Raw genomic sequence first — 16,661 nt, forward strand, 5'->3', positions numbered from 1 at the left:
TTTCTCTGCAGTTCAAAAAACAGTATGAAAGATGTGTCCACGCTCTTGCATAGCCAGAGGAATGAATAATGTAGACATGAAAAAAATCTGATAATTATCAAGGTCACTTACATACAGCAAGATCCATTCTCTTGCGCAAAGATGGTCTGGTGGTAGGGATAGGAATTACTGACCATCTTAAATCATGGGCCAGGGTTACCCAAAGATTTGCTGAGGGTTTGCGTTGTAGCTTACAAACACTGGGTGATTTTTCTATTTTTTTTTTATGTTTACAGTAAATTAAGAGTGATTGATAACAGCCTCTTTTGATCCTGTTGTTCAGGGAAAGGTTGTTAACTTTATTTTGCAGGTAGGGACAAAGACTCAGAGAGGTTAACTGTCCTGACCAAGGTCACACAGCTCAGAAGAGGACCTAGTAACAAAGTGTCAATGTCTGAATTCCCGTGTAGGATTAATTCTAGATCACCTTTCTGCTTATATATGTTATTTCTTTTTCTCACACTGTTTAAGCAAAGAAGTAGGGCCAAACCAGCTCAGAGATGGAATAAACAGAAACACACAATATTAATTGAAATATTTGATACAGACTGACTCTTAGCTACTGTGATTCTGGAAAATCCTCATGGAGTGTTTGGTATTGAAACCTCTTTGTCATGTGTGATTGTTAATACTGTCAGCTTGATCGAATTGAAGTATGCAAAGTATTGTTCCTGGATTTATCTGTAAGGTTGTTGCCAAAGGAGATTAACATTTGAGTCAGCAGACTGAGAGAGGCAGACCCACCCTCCATCTGGATGGGCACCATCTAATCAGCTGCCAGCATAAAAAGATGGAGTCTTCCAGCCTCCATCCTTCTCCTGTCCTGGATGCTTCCCGCCCCTGAACATCAGACTCCAAGGTCCTCAGCTTTTGGACTTTTGGACTTATACCAGTGATTTGCCAGAGCCTCTTGAACCTTCAGCCATAGACTGAAGGCTGCACTATCAGCTTCCCTACTTTTGGAGGTTTTGGGACTCAGACTGGCTTCCTGGCTTCTCAGCCTGCAGATGGCCTATTGTGCAACTTCACCTTGTGGTCGTGTGAGTCAATTCTCCTGGTAAATTCCCCTTCATATATTCATCTATCCCGTTAGTTCTGTCTCTTTAGAGAACCCTAATACATCATGTAAATATATAATCTGGGAAGAGGGACAAAGTAAGTGATTCTATGATACCCCAAATAACTTGGTGTAAAATGGCTTATCGTACTACCGATTTTGGCAACCAGTGAGCCCTGGAGGGATGAGCCTAGGGTTAACACAGTGAGTGTTGGCAGGGTGGTCAAGGGAATTCCTGGGGAGGGTCTCCATGAAGACAGTTGCTCTGTGCTTCCAGCAACAAATCAGAAGACCCTGAGAGTCTGACATGGATGGAGCTGGTGGTGGAGAAGGATACAAAATTAGAACATCTGTATCATCTTTAAAAGAGTAATACAAAATTAGATAACCTTTATTTTCTACTCAGGGCTATATCTGAATTATCAAAAGCCTGGATTTATTCCATATAATGGAAACTATGAAGAAACAAGGCTTTTTCTTATAAGAATTTACAAATATCAGGACTTTCAAACTTTTATGTTACCCAGAAAAGTTTTATTGATCTACCACATATATTTATATTTTATTTACTACTCTCAAAGTTAAGAACTATACCTACAATTCTGCTTAAATCCCTTTCCCTGTTTGGGTTTAGCAGTGCTGAATACATAATAGATAATGGTAATTTTTTTTTAAGTATTGAACAGTGTTAGTCTCAGAGAAGGAGGATATCTTTCCATCTTTAACATACTTAATGAACTAAAGGGGATAAAGGAAAAGGAGTGAACATTTTTTACTTCTTTGAGTAATTACTTTCCACTGGGTCTAAAGTTTGGGTTGCTAGCTGCAGGCCTCAAACCTTACTTATGGGCGTGCAGGACCAGAGAAACTCAGACTCTGCAGATTAAAGGCATTCATGGATACTCACCTGGATACAAGATAACATCTCCTATATATAGAGTCAGTAACATAGTCAGCCAAGGTTTTAAAAATAGCTTTTAGATGAGATTGCTGTTGAACATCAGCATGCCAATCATTTTTTGCCAACAATGTCAAATAAAGTATAATTTAACAAAAAAACCTGTATGATACGGGGACAGGCTAATTATGACATTGTGCATTTTGCTTTTGACTAATTTCAAGCTAATCACTAGAGTGATCGCTAGGATAATCATATAATTTACTACATATTTCAGATACTTTTGAGACTGAAAGGAGACTCGATTTATAATTAAGCCAGGACAACAGGTATAAACTGCAAAACATCTCATGTACCCCATAAATATATACACCTACTATGTACCCATGGAAATTTTAAAAATAAAGTAATATATATTTTTAAAATGTATAAACTGGAATTGTTCTAGGCAACCTAAGATATATGGTCACCTACTTATTACTCTTTTAAAGATGATACAGATGTTCATAATTACACTCTAGTTTGAAATATATTTATTTTTATCTGGTAGTGATAAATCTTGTCAGGCACTAGAAACAGAATTAATTATAGTGAAATACAGTACATACATTTCTATTTCTGAAATGTATAATATACTCTCATGCTTCTGGATTTTCAGTTAAATTTGAATTACAGAGAATCATGCCTCATTCTCATTTAAATGTTGTTTACCCATTAATGGAAACTTCTTTAGGTATGGATAAAAGGCCAATGTCTGCCAGATGCAGTGGCTCTTACCTGTAATCCCAGCACTTTGGGAGGCTGAGGCAGGAGGACTGCTTGAGGCTAGGAGTTTGAGACCACCCTAGATAACATAGCGAGAACCTGTCTTTACAAAAACATTTAAAAATTAGCCAGTTGTGGTGGTACACAGCTCTAGTCCTAACTACTTGGGAGGCTGAGGTGAGAGGATCACTGGAGTCCAGGAGTCTGAGGCTGCCATGAGTTATGATGATGCCACTGCACTCCAGCTTGGGCAACAGAGTGAGACCCTGTCTCAAACAAAAAACAAAAAAAGGCAGTGTTTATTGGTGTACCTCCTGACACTAACTTGAAAGGGTTGGCTGCAGACTAGTTACACTGGCATGCAGCTGAAAATGAACTGAGAGCAAATGATAAAAAATGTGATGGGTCTAAGTGAAGGAAACTGTGAACCAACAAATATCACCAAAATATTGACTTCCTTGTCAATTTGCAATGTGACTATGAAAAATGATACATGAATCATGTTAGAAAGGACTGCAGACACTTAGACACTGCTAACTCCACTGGTCTTGACCATGAAGAATAATGGCAGAATGAGGCATGGGAGTTAGGATCACAGGAGAGAACCCTTTTCCATCACATTCAGTAACTCACAACTCTATGCTATTTTGCTTAATAGTGGTGAGTTTGATGCTTTGACACAGATAAATGTGTTCAGACAACCTTCCCAGCCAACGCTGACATCAGCAACCTACAGTTAAGCATGGCTGTAGCTACAAACGGGACATTTACAGAAGATTGACAGCATTTTTGGTTACATTAATTATTAACTCATACAAAATACTCTGAAAAATTTACATCATCTAATGGATCTTCAGCTGAACACATCAGGACAGCATGAACGTAACTACCAGATAAACACCGATTACATTTTTGAACTTTTTCTTTTAGAAGAGGGAAGAACAAATGAACCAATACTTTAACGTATCACATGATTTAATTTCTAACTACCTGATTATTGTTATATTGATTTTTAGAGAGGAGAAAACTGAGCCTGAGGATGTGACAAATTATAATTTGCCCAAAGAATAAGTATGAATTTGAAATGTATTGGACTTCAGTCTCCATTTTTGACAGTCAGATTTATTTCTTTATATCAGAGGTCTGCAAACTTTCTTCTGCAAAGGGCCATTTAACTATTTTTAGCTTTATGGACCAAATACTCCACTTCATTATTGTAGCAGGAAAGCAGCCATAGACAGTGAGAAAAGAAACAGGCATGACCCTATATTCCCACCCTGCTCCCTGCTCTAAAGTAATCATCAGAAATGAAAGTAAATAAACAATAAATGCAGTTACATAACATACTAATAGTTGTGAATATCTTATAATGATTGCTCTGTAATACCTCCAGTGAATAAATCCTGGATAAGACACAATCCATGTTTATTTTAGCATTCTTTACTTTTTCAGAGCCCTTGTCCCTGGTTATTCCAGTGACTTCAGAGTGCTATTAGTACTCTCTCTCCAATCCAAGCCTGCCCTTCCTGGCAGAGTCTTAAATTCTAAACACCTTTTTCTTCTGCTTCTTATTTTTAAAACCTATTCAAAATAGCATCACTTCATGGGTATGTATGGGAAGAGTCAGTAGCTTTTACCCACATTAAGGAATGATTAGCTAAAACAACTTTATATGGCAACCTCAAGAGTTAGGATAGTCTAGTAGAAGTCTAGGCTTCCTTAAATTCAGCACACATTTATTGAGTTTCTATGCTAGATATTGGGAGTGGGAATTTTTCTAAAACAGCAATGCATATATAAAGCCATAAAAAGATTTAGGCTCTAGTAATTCCACTCCTAAGAAGCTATCTCAGCAAAATAATTCAATAGAACAAAAATTACTGTATATAGAAAAACAGTGCTCATTAAAATATTTGCTATCATAGCAAATCCAGACAAATAGAAACATATTGATTGTCTGACATTAAGGAAATAAGTAAATCACAGAGCGTCGTATATTAATATATTAGGAAATAATCAAAATTATCACTGTGAAGACAAGGAAGAAAATGCAGCAATATGCACATAATTGTGGTAGATCTGGGGTGGTTTTTGGGGGTTTAAAATTTCCTTCCTGCTAGACCTCAAATAATGTCATGAAGTCAATCACTGTTTACATATGAAAGATCACTCTACTGTATTAATATAGTATGGTTCTAATATACTCTGTCTATGCATAAATGCTTGTATATGTAAAGAGAAAATACTCTTTGGCTTCCCTGTCCTAAACCCTTTCACTATGGAGGGAGACATGCTGAAACCACTGCATAGGCAAGGTCTCTGTCATGTGACTGAATATCTGTTTTGTAACCATTAACGACACCACCTCTGAAAGACGGCCTTGCAACAGCATTTTCTCTTTGTGCATTTTTTTCTTTTCATTTTGAAGCCTACTCCCTCATTCCTCAGAGGCCAGTTAGCAATGCAATAAATTAATTTGTACTTTGGAGTGAACTCTTTAATCCTTTTTGTTCTCTCACCTCCCAATCAAACACATACTCTCACATTTGCATGTATTAACATAATGAAACATTAATTACACAGTGTCTAGGATAGGACAAGCAAAGTGCTTCAATCAATCTCAATAACTCGCATCAGGAAGGTGAAAAACGCTGCCCGGCCTTATCAGGACCACATAATAGACACAAACACAGGCTCAGTGCCTGTTGTGGCTGTGATTTATAGCCAATATCTGAAAACAAAAGGCAGAAAATTATAAGGAGACTAATCGATAACAATTATCTTAATGATAGATGGACAAATTTTATTCTTTTATTGGGTGGTATTGTCAGTCTAGCGGTTTGTTTGCAACAGGATATAATGATTAAGCAGACTTCTCTAGAAAACCAATGAAGTCTGAAAATGCCTAATTCCTGGGGTGCAGTGCATTATTGCATTATCGGATTTCCCTCAAGAAACTGTAGTGTTTATCAGAACCAGTGAACTTCCAAGGCCTCATACATAGCCCCTCTGTGAGGACTAGGCCAAATAGCCTAACCCTTCCAGATTCCAGTTTGTCTTCCAGGTCTCTACCCACATATAAATGTTCATTTGCTTAAGAAGGTTTGAATTCAGCCAGTGTCAGCCTGCATGGCCACGCTGTACTCATAGCCAGCATCAGCTCTGATTGAGTGTCACTGAACAGTGCCAGTCATCAACTATAGAAAATGAGAACACAAGTGTTCCATGTTTGGAACCCAGGAGTTACAAACATTGTCAATAGTTCACATACTTTTCAAGAGTTTTTTGCAAATATCAACCATGGTTATATATAGGTATTTCTTCTTAGAACCATGGTAGATCAATAAGAAAAAAAGAAAAGAGAAGAACAAAGTAGGCTATTGCATTCCTCAAAGGTCATGCATCTAGGCCATGGTTTCTCAATGGTGGCACTGTTGACATTATGGGCTGGATAATTCTTTGTTGTGGGGAGCTGACCTGTGCATTATAGGATGTCTAGCATAGTCTGGTCTTTACTCACTAGATCCCAGTACCTTTCCCTTCTCCCTCTCCAGCTGTGACAACCAAAAATGTCTCTGGACATTGCCAATGTTCTCTGGTGTGGGAGGGGCAAAATCATCTCCAGTTGAAAACCACTGCCGTCTACTCTTACATAATCATAGGTAACATTCATTTAAAAAAAAAAAATCATTGAAACAAACCACAAGTAATTACTAGGTTATTTAGAAATTTTGCTATTAAATATTTTTTGAAATAAGTGGATTTTACTCAGTTTTTAAGTCAGTATTTTAAGACATTTATAAAACAATGAAAGCCAAGAAACCTGAATTCTACTCCTGATGATTTCATCCTGATTGTGTGGTGTGGCCTTGGGCAATTCTCTCTTTTTCATGTCTCTTTCTTCCTCTGAAAGTAAATAGCTTAGATAAGGTGATTTCTAAGATCCTTCCAGGTCTAGTGTTCTGTGGTTCTACCCTTAGATTTGCCTCATATGGATTAACATTCTAACCAGGAACATCCACATGCTTCTTAAATATCCATTCTACTGTGGGCCACAGCGCTCCATTCAGCCCTTCTTGCTCTGAAAACAGTAAATATTTCTTTCACTGACTTTAGCATTATCTAAAACTTTAATCCCACAAGAAGAAATAATTTGGTGTGTTAAAATTTGAATATATAACTCAGCAAAGAAGTAGTTCCTGTTTCTTTGCATTGAAAGAGAAGACAAATGGCTGGGCATAGTGGCTCAGGCCTATAATCCCAGCACTTTGGGAGGCCAAGGCAGGTGGATCATTTGAGGTCAGGAGTTTGAGACCAGCCTGGCCAGCATGGTGAAACCCCATCTCTACCAAAAATACAAATATTAGGCAGGTGTAGTGGTGGGCACCTGTAATCCCAGATACTCAGGAGGCTGAGGCAGGAGAATCACTTGAACCCAGGAGGCAGAAGTTGCAGTAAGCCGAGTTTGCACCACTGCACTCCAGCCTGGGTGATAGAGCAAGACTCTCAGTCTCAAATAAATAAATCAATAAACAAAAATAAAAGGAAAGAGAAGACAAATGTTAAGGGAATGATGCTTCGTTTGGGCTTTCTAGATTTAGGCATAATCACAAAGCAAGCGAATAACAAACAACAACAATAAAACAGAATACTAAATTCAGGCCTACCTACTGCCCATTTCAGTAAAGCTTACTTTTCTCTCTTATAACAGTTTTATTCAAAATAGAGATTGTGCTTAAATTTTTAAAAAAGTACCAAAACAAATTCAATTGTTAAAATCCAATTTTCCTGAATTTGACCCTATAGGGAGCCAGGTCTTAGAGGTACATGCTTTTTGATTTGTTTTCAGAGCCCATTAATATTCCTAATCACTTCTCCAAACAGACACTATTCACATAGATCCCTGGAGATTCTAGAGACCAATCTGCCCTTTTGACAGCTGTCGAATCCTTGTTTGCATGAAGGATGCAACAAGTCAATGAATCATCCTTCAGGACTCTAAGCACTGTCAACTACTGGCTATGGAGACTCATTCATCCGTAGGCCCTCATTTGGGCTCTTTCATAACTGACATGTTAGCTTGTGCATTCCTGCAATTGCTCATGTGAATACAAAATAAAATGACATAACAGAGGCACATTGTAATTCTCTACATCCAGAGACTTGGATGACCTGCCTGCCGATACACCACAGTATGTTCCCATTTACGATGCATCTATCTTAACAAAGAGTTGAGGAAATGATCTCTCATATGGGTTGTACTTGTCTCTTTTCATTACTTCTCAGCATTCCTGGAAGATGCATCAAAATACAATGATCTTTATATTTTCATGTATAACAATCTTGGGAGAAGAAAGGCAAACTACTTTGCCCTAAGAGATGGAGCACATAAGCAATAACAGTACAGGGAGAAATCTTCAGTCTGCCCACTCGGTGAGAGATCTCCTAAATGTCTCCACCCTTGAGCTGCCTCTGAAAAGATAAAGAACTTTATTTCTAAAGCCACAGGGAATGAATAATTTATAACAGTAACAACTACTGAATGCTTTTTAGTAGCTTATTATCTCTTCACAATAGTTCTCTATTTTATTCATTAAGAGAAAGAGAGACGGGGCCCACAATCATAATTAAATAGGAAAGGCAATTCCCTCATCAATACAAAATTTATATTGTTTTATGAATACACACCAACACCCTGAAAACAAAATTCCTTTAGTGTAATCGAATCACTGACCAAGAATTGGAAAAAAAATTGTTTATCATTAGGTGAATAAATTGTATCACTATAATGAAATGGGAGAGTTGGGAAAATAAACAGCTAATTCATTGTAAATGCAAAACCACTCTTTCTCTATAAAATGAAAGCCACAATAAAGCTGATGGACCATGGATTATGAATACATTGTTCTGGGTTTTCAAAACCCAAAGATATTTTAGAAACCATAATCCAAACATAACCAAACCATAAAGCATCCAATAACAAATGTGTACATTTCAGCCCTGCCATTCCAGCCGGCACCACCAACAAAATCCCTGCTTCATGCTCTCCTGACCAGCTGTATTTGGTTACACTTCATGAAAAGTCACAGCTTCCAAGTATCATTTTCCTTCGATTCACTGGATTTTGCAATTTCAACATAAAGAAATTAAAATTTAAAAATAAATAAATAGAAGTATCTGTGGGTCATAAACCCACAAGCTCAGCAGTTTTAATGTTTAAAATAAATGTTTAATGTCCAACTGCAGGATAAGGTGATATTACAAATGTGGATCATTTTCTTCTCTGAGATGAACAAAGCAAATAAGAAAAGGAAAAGCAATCAAAGTTTCAGGATCCTGAGACTCTGTTATTCATTACACTGTCAGCTTCATGTTGAAACAGGTCATCACATTTCAAAGTCCTTATCCCAACTCTTGGAAACTTTCTAATTTATTCGCCCAGAATGGTCTCAGAAAACTAAGAAATTTCCCATTGAACATATTACAAAAAAGAATTGGTCAGTCACATTTATTTTAACAAAAATAGTACTATTTTCATTGTCCAATAACAGTAAATGGATGAAAGACATCACCTGTTTTCAAGGTAGGGAAAAGTAATTTTTCATTTCCATAACCAATCACTTTGGATTTCCATTTCTTATGGTTTTCTATTGACTGTGATATATCTATTATTGCTGTGACAACCTATCTACTGACTCCAGCATCATATTCAAAAAATGGCTTTTATCAAACCATCTGAGTTATATGTGAGACATCCCTATTTATTAGACTCTAGAAAACACCCAGAGAATTCCTAAGCAAGAGAAATTTTAAGCATTAGGAGTTTTCCAAAGCTGGCAGCTTTCTTTTCATAACTATAATTAATACTGATGATAACACCAATAGCAGTTTCTATTGAGTCATTTCTAAATCTGCTACTGACTATGTAGAATAGCTTATACATGACCTAGAATATTCCTCACATCTGATCTATGATTTGGCTAGCTCCATTTTACAGATGAGTAATTTTTGGGCCAGAGAGACCACATAGCTTGGCCATAGTCATCCATCCAGTTAGTGGCAGTCAGAACATGAACTTGGTTGAGTCTTACTTCGGAGTCTGTGGTTTTGATCAAAGTATTACATTTGGAGTTGGGAGACCTGGGTTTCAATGCAAAAACAATAAAATGTAATATAAAATTAAAACATTGTTTCTGCCTTAGAAATATTTCCAAATAACTAGAGAAGGAAGGGAGACGTGTATAAATAATGCTGGAGAGTCAGGTGCATTGTGAGACCAGACAGGTGGGGTGTATGGAATAATATTTTTTAAAAGTGGCTGGCTGGGCGCGGTGGCTCACGCCTGTAATCCCAGCACTTTCGGAGGCCGAGGCGGGCGGATCACGAGGTCAGGAGATCGAGACCATCCTGGCTAACATGGTGAAACCCCGTCTCTACTAAAAATACAAAAAATTAGCCACGCGAGGTGGCGGGCGCCTGTAGTCCCAGCTACTCGGGAGGCTGAGGCAGGAGAATGGCGTGAACCCCAGGGGGCGGAGCCTGCAGTGAGCCGAGATCGCGCCACTGCACTCCAGCCTGGGCGACAGCGAGACTCTGTCTCAAAAAAATAAAATAAATAAAATAAAAGTGGCTAACAGAAAAAGTGTGAGATGATGCTACAAATAGTGAAATCAATTAAAATGAAGGTACCATGGTGGAAAGAGATGGGGTTTAATAGAAAAGTCACAATTACTATGCAAGAATCACTAGATTCTTCCAGGAGGAGGCAAATTGCTGGATTACAGAGAGAAAGGATAGTGGTTAAGATTGCAGACTCTGGAGGCAAGCATATCTAGATTTAAACCTAATCTCTGCCATTGCCAGCTGTGTGTGACATTAGCAAGCCATGTATACTTCTTTTCTACAAAACAGGAATAATGTCACTACTCATCTGCTAGGGCTGTTGGGAATTAACATATTACCTGTAGTAAGTGTTCAACACTTGGTCGTTCATCATGGTCAATATCGGTCAAAATGTGATCACTTGCTATTAGTGTGACCTTGAGCAGTTAGTCTAATCTCTCTGTCCTTCCATTTATTTATCTTTAAAGTGGGAATGATATTAGCAGTTCATTCTGTTTCCCCTAATAAATAATATAATGTATGTAAGAAGATTTTGAAAAGTGTAAGAGTGTTCATAAGAGCATATAGAGATGTGGTGGTGGATCAAGACCCACTAGTGCCAGGCTAAACCATGAACACTTGATGTGTGACTCAAGTGTGAAGTGATCTATACTGATATGTATTTCATTTCCAGTTTATGTTTCCTATCTCAATTGCCTTATCCGGTCTTTTTTTCCTCTGTAATATGTATTGGCTATGCCGTCTTAGTCAAAATCATCAACCGTGTTGAACACATTAAGAGTCTTTACTCCTAGTAAGATAAAACCACCCTCTCCCATGAGCCACATATCTCCTCCACAGGCAACAACTCCCCCACAAACCAAGACTTGGTATTTACACCATCTTTCTCATCACCTAGTAACACCTTCAGCTTCTCCCACTGCCTATCACACACTGCCAGCTTCTTTATGTGTGGCAGCCCGTGCACAGGCTGTAGCAATAGGTGATATCACTTGGGATTATTATTCTGTAAAGAATTGCCATATGAACATTCTATTATGTCACTGTCTAACCTAAATGACATTCTTGCAAGAACTTGAAGCTTTTGAGCAACTTGTTGTTCTCTAATTTTTTCCATTCTGAAAAGACAGAACAGAGACTTCAAGGGGCAGTGCTGGGCACAGAGGGAAATGGAATGTGTACTGATCACTGACACTCTCAGCAGTGCTCTGACCCTGGCACACACCACCTTTCTGAGCATTTCATGGTCAGGAGCCCTTTCCCTGAGTCTAGCATTCCTTCCCTCCTGAAAAAGGTGCCTGAGCCTCAGAGGAAGTGTGGCCCTCTGTGGGCAGCTATTTCTTGATCAATCAATCATGACAGACACTGGTTTTTGTGGCCTAGTGGGAAGCTGCCTACAGGGAATGCCTTGAAAGAGATCAGGTAGGTTCCCTGGTGAAGAAGATAACCCTCATAGTTTGCTATTCCTTTATTTGGTAAGAAAGACTTTCATGTGGCCGTCAAGCTGAAGTTTCAAATGGAAACATCCTTGGAAGAGAAAACAGCTTTATTTGCCCGTGGGTCCTTTTCCAAGGTTAGGCTTCCTTAGTAGTGGAGACCAAGACTCCGTCTAGGGGAAGAAATTGTGTAGAATGGGTCAGATGGAGCCAGGTTTACTCACTGTTCTGGTTTACCTGTGCTGATGCTGTGTGTATAGGGTGTTTGAGTGACATGATGAATGAAAGACAGCCTTTGCGTCAAGAAAACTTTAGGCTGCTATGAAAGAGGGAGACAAGTTTTAATAAGCATACAAATGGTTGCCAAAGGACAAAAAATAACCAGGATGTACTGATCATGCTGGTCTCTTGGTAAATCTTAGGAAGATTTCAGGTTCAATTTCAAGTTACAATTTGAAATTGAGGAGAGCTGTAGAGTTCTGAGCAACCACAGGAAATTTAGGCAAATTTTTGGAAATATGGATACAGGTAAGATAAAACTGGCCATTGAGATAGGATTAAAAATAAGGTATGAGGCTTGGCCCAGTGGCTCACAACTGTAATCTCAGCACTTTGGGAATCTGAGATGGGAGGATCACTTGAGCCCAGGAATTTGAGACCAGCCTGGGCAACACAGCAAGACCTCATCTCTATTAAAAAAAATAATAAAATAACAGGATATGGTGGCACATAACTGTAGTCTCAGCTACTAAGGAGGCTGAGGCAGGAGGATTGTTTAGGCCCAGGAGGCTGAAGTTGCAGTGAGCCCTGATTGCACCACTGCACTCCCGCCTGAGCAACAGAGTGAGACTCTGTATTTTTAAAAAAAGGTATGAGAGGAAGATCTATGAAAACAAGAGAATAGGATCGATGAAAGGTAAAATAAATTTGATATCTGGTGGTGAAAGTGATGGGTATTCTCAAGAGGTCTGAAATACTCACTATTGCCCATTTCTACCTCTTCTCAGGATACTCCTCTGTACCTTTGAAGATTTTCAGCTTGTAGAATCAACTCTTCCCACTTCTGAGACAGTGTTGACAGACTGGTTGTTTATGAGTGGCTCACAGCTGGTGGGGTTAGGTATGAATTATGTTGTTTCCGATCAAGCATTTAGGATGACTGAGGGTCAGCTTAGGCTCGCCTTTGCCCTTACCTCTCGGGTTCATTTCATCTGTGTAATTTGGGTTTTCAGCATTGCCTTCTTGAATTATGCCACAATTCCTTACTCTGGGATATAAAGCCTTCCTTGCATTAGTCTACTTGGCAGGGCCCCTAAAATGCAAAGAAGCCCTCATGAGCCTGACTCCAGCCTCAGACAGAACACTCCAAAGCCATGCTGAGTGATTCGTCTGAACTCAGGTATGCTGGCTGCAGGGCCTTCCCACAGCCAAGCCTCACCCTCTGTAAGTTAAATGAATGCTTTAAATACGGTTTTCGTGTCCGTTTGGGAATGGTAATTAGGTCTGAGGGACTGCTGAAGCCATACCTGCTCTTTTCTAGGTTTTCCTCCTCTACATTCCAGCCTACTGTTGGCATTCTACAATGCCTTGGTGTTCTGGCTCCTCACTGATCTGCAATAATTATCCTACTAGGCAACAACAGACAGGGTTTGTGTCACCCTTAATGGCAGGATCACCAGTAAAGCGTCTGAATGGTATTTGTGTTGAATTCTGTGTCTGATTTATTACGGCTGCATTTTGGAATATTTTTATTATTATTTACTGCCAATAGAAATATTTCACTTGAATATAAAGACACAGCCTAAGAATTAGAGTAAAAAGACAAACAAACAGTATCATGAGAGTTCAGATCACTGCAGACAAAAGAGAATATTCTATAAATTTCCAGAGAGTGAGAGAAAGGGAGGGAGGGGTAGCAATAGCTAATCTAATAGGATTAGCTACCAGAATTCATCAGACATTTTCAAAAGCAGCCTTGGAAGCTAGAGGACAATAGAGCTATGCTCTCAAATTCTGGAAGAAAACATTTCCTTACCTAGAGTTGCATACCTAACCAAACTACAAATTAGGTGAGAAAATGGAACCAAAACATTTTCTAACACATAAAATTTTAATTTTAGCCCCCATGAATCCTTTCTCAAGAAGCTACTGAAAAATATAACCCACCAAAAGGAGGGAATACAGCAGACAGGAGAGTCAGGAAGTTGGTAAAGCAGTAAGAAAGGGAAGTACAGGAAATCCTCAAAATGGTGGTGAAAGGAGACCCTTAGTGACTGCACTGCTCAGTGTGTAGCAGCCAATCCTTCCAGGTGAGGGCAGGTCAGGAGTCTTTGAGAGTTCCTCAAAAAGAAGAAATGGACAGATGCGTCTGAACAATTGGGAGGACATTTATTATTGCAAAAACCGCCATTACTTTTGCACCAATCGAACAGGCAGATGATGAAGACTTAAGTACGTTAAAGCTATGAAAACAAAGCACAAGATAATTATGAATCCTGGAGCGGGGGTTGGGAGAGTGGAAATTATACTACATAAATAATAACCATAGTATGTTCTAACTCAGTAGTAAGAACACTGAATATTCATCTAAACAAATTAAGATATAACTTTGTTGGGAGTCTGAGGATGAGAAGAAGGAGTATTGAGGATGGAGGTGAATGGTGAAAGGTAGGAAAGGAAGCCATCTCTACCTCTGCCACAGATGGAAGTTAGCAGATAAAGCCTAAGCTGGAAAAATGTTTAAAAAGGAACAATATAAGCATGTTCCTTAGAGACATAAAGAACAATTCCCTAATAATCTTGTATTGAAATTCAAAGTGGTTCCTTTTGGGAGGGGGAGTAGACTGGAGGTGGAACAGCAAGGGAATAATGTTTTGTAGCAAGCCTTTTAGAATTCTAGAGCTCGTTAATCCATGTGCACCCACAACTGTCATAGACATGAATGCAATGTGCATTTTACCTACTTTATTTTATTTACTTATTTATTTATTTATTTCATTAATTTTTTTGAGGCAGAGTCTTATTCTGTGGCCCAGCCTGGAATGCAGTGACGCAATCTCGGCTCACTGCAACTTCCACTTCCCAGGTTAAAGTGATGCTCCTGCCTCAGCCTCCCGAGTAGCTGGGATTCAGGTGCCTGCCACCATGCCCGGCTAATCTTTGTATTTTTCATAGAGATGGGGTTGCACCATGTTGGCCAGGCTGGTCTGCAACTCCTGACCTCTGGTGATCCACCTGCCTTGGCGTCCCAAAGTGTTCAGATTACAGGCATGAGCCACTGTGCCTGGCCATTTACTTACTTTAAAAAAGTGATTTGGGGTACCTCTGTAACCAGGAGACCATCGTCTTTAGAGAAAAATTAGGGGCCTTAAGGGGCATGAAAGAGGAGAAACGTTGTGATATGTGCCTTAGTGAAGTCTTCCTCATTGTGCCTTAGGAAAAAGGCCCATTGTACATTGGAAGATAAATCAGATTATCTCTTTCTAGGTAAGATATTATCTAGGAGTTAAAAGTTGGCTTCACACAAGTCGGATTTGTCTTCGTAAAACCCAGTGCCTAGTTGATAAAGTCAAATCTGACCTGATAGTTTATATTTGGAACAAAGAGAACTGTAACCCTTCACTGTCCTGTTAGGCACAGTCAAAGTTTGCTTATAATATCATTATTTTGAGAATTTTTTGAGCTTGAAGGGAAAACAGAAGGAACAGCCCAACATTAAATTACTCACTTGAATGACTTTCCAAATTGAAATCACAAAGATTGCAAGTATAGAGTTGTAACTACACAGGAATCCATTGGAAATAATTTCAGATTTGAACATTGCCATACGGTCCTGTCGATTTCAATGGAAACAACTTACTCAAGTGGATAATACTATGCAGATGGGCACTGGGGCCCTCTGCCAAGGCCTTCTCTGCCCCAGCCCACCTCTCACACCCAGATTTTTCCTACATTACCTGTAGGGATTATACACTGCACATCTTTTTAAGGGGATGGGGAGGAGCTGAGGTCAGAATGGTAGACACGCACATAACACTAGGTATCCTTCAGACAAGAGAGCTTCTGCTGGGAAGACAATGTGATTCATCTATAAGGTGGTTATCTGCCAGGAGGATGAACTCATTTGCCAGGGTCTGTTGTGAGCATTATCCCAGCCAATGACACAAGGAGTAGGAAACAGCAGCATGTTAAGAAATCCCAAGGAAGGGGTCCCATGTGCACCTAGTACATCAAATAGACTTGTACCTGCAAGTACAGAATTGGTAACCACACAGGAACAACTCTGTGTCACAAGTTAAATGGTCATACAAATTATTTTCCTAATTACAACACACCTTTCTTTACATTTCTCACCTTTCATCTCCCCTTCATTCACCTAAAGTCTAGAACCTCCCTAGATAGAAAACAAAAGTTGTTGTCAAAGACTGCTTCAATTGAGATTTAAAAACAGTGTGCCAGACAGCTTCCTGGTGGTGTATACTGGGTACTCTGTGGGTTCAGAGGTATCATGTGCCAGTATTTCTAGGTCTGAGAGACTCTCACTTCTCTAGGAGGCCCTTCCCATCCTGTGTGATAGCACTTCCGGATCTTAACTAGCTAACACCACGGCCATTTTAGCACATGCTCATCTGCATATATCAAATTCCGGATCTACATTCCAAACTGGAAAATAATTTCAAAAATTTAATAACAAATGAGCATAGAGTACTGACAGTACTCAAGTAAAACCCCCTTTGTTAGTTTTAGATAAGAGCTACTTGAAAATAATTTCTATTTCATCATTTTGAAAGTCAATTCCACATGGATGATGGAGCTGTACAGATCTCTATTGAGCCATGCTTGC

General features: G+C 39.1%; 1 protein-coding gene and 1 long non-coding RNA gene across 3 annotated transcripts in view; one reads left to right on the forward strand and one right to left on the reverse strand.

Moving 5' to 3' along the window:
- DCC (DCC netrin 1 receptor) overlaps positions 1–16,661 on the reverse strand; it is a 1,203,407-nt gene that overhangs the window by 806,096 nt on the left and 380,650 nt on the right. The window lies entirely within an intron of this gene.
- Positions 11,442–13,515, forward strand: LOC129493102 (uncharacterized). The gene is made up of 4 exons (XR_008661040.2): positions 11,442–11,804; positions 12,826–12,938; positions 13,051–13,217; positions 13,359–13,515. It is a non-coding gene; the product is annotated as an uncharacterized lncRNA (long non-coding RNA).

The sequence above is a fragment of the Symphalangus syndactylus genome, chromosome 1 (assembly GCF_028878055.3).
Source record: "Symphalangus syndactylus isolate Jambi chromosome 1, NHGRI_mSymSyn1-v2.1_pri, whole genome shotgun sequence".
Lineage (NCBI taxonomy): Eukaryota > Metazoa > Chordata > Mammalia > Primates > Hylobatidae > Symphalangus > Symphalangus syndactylus.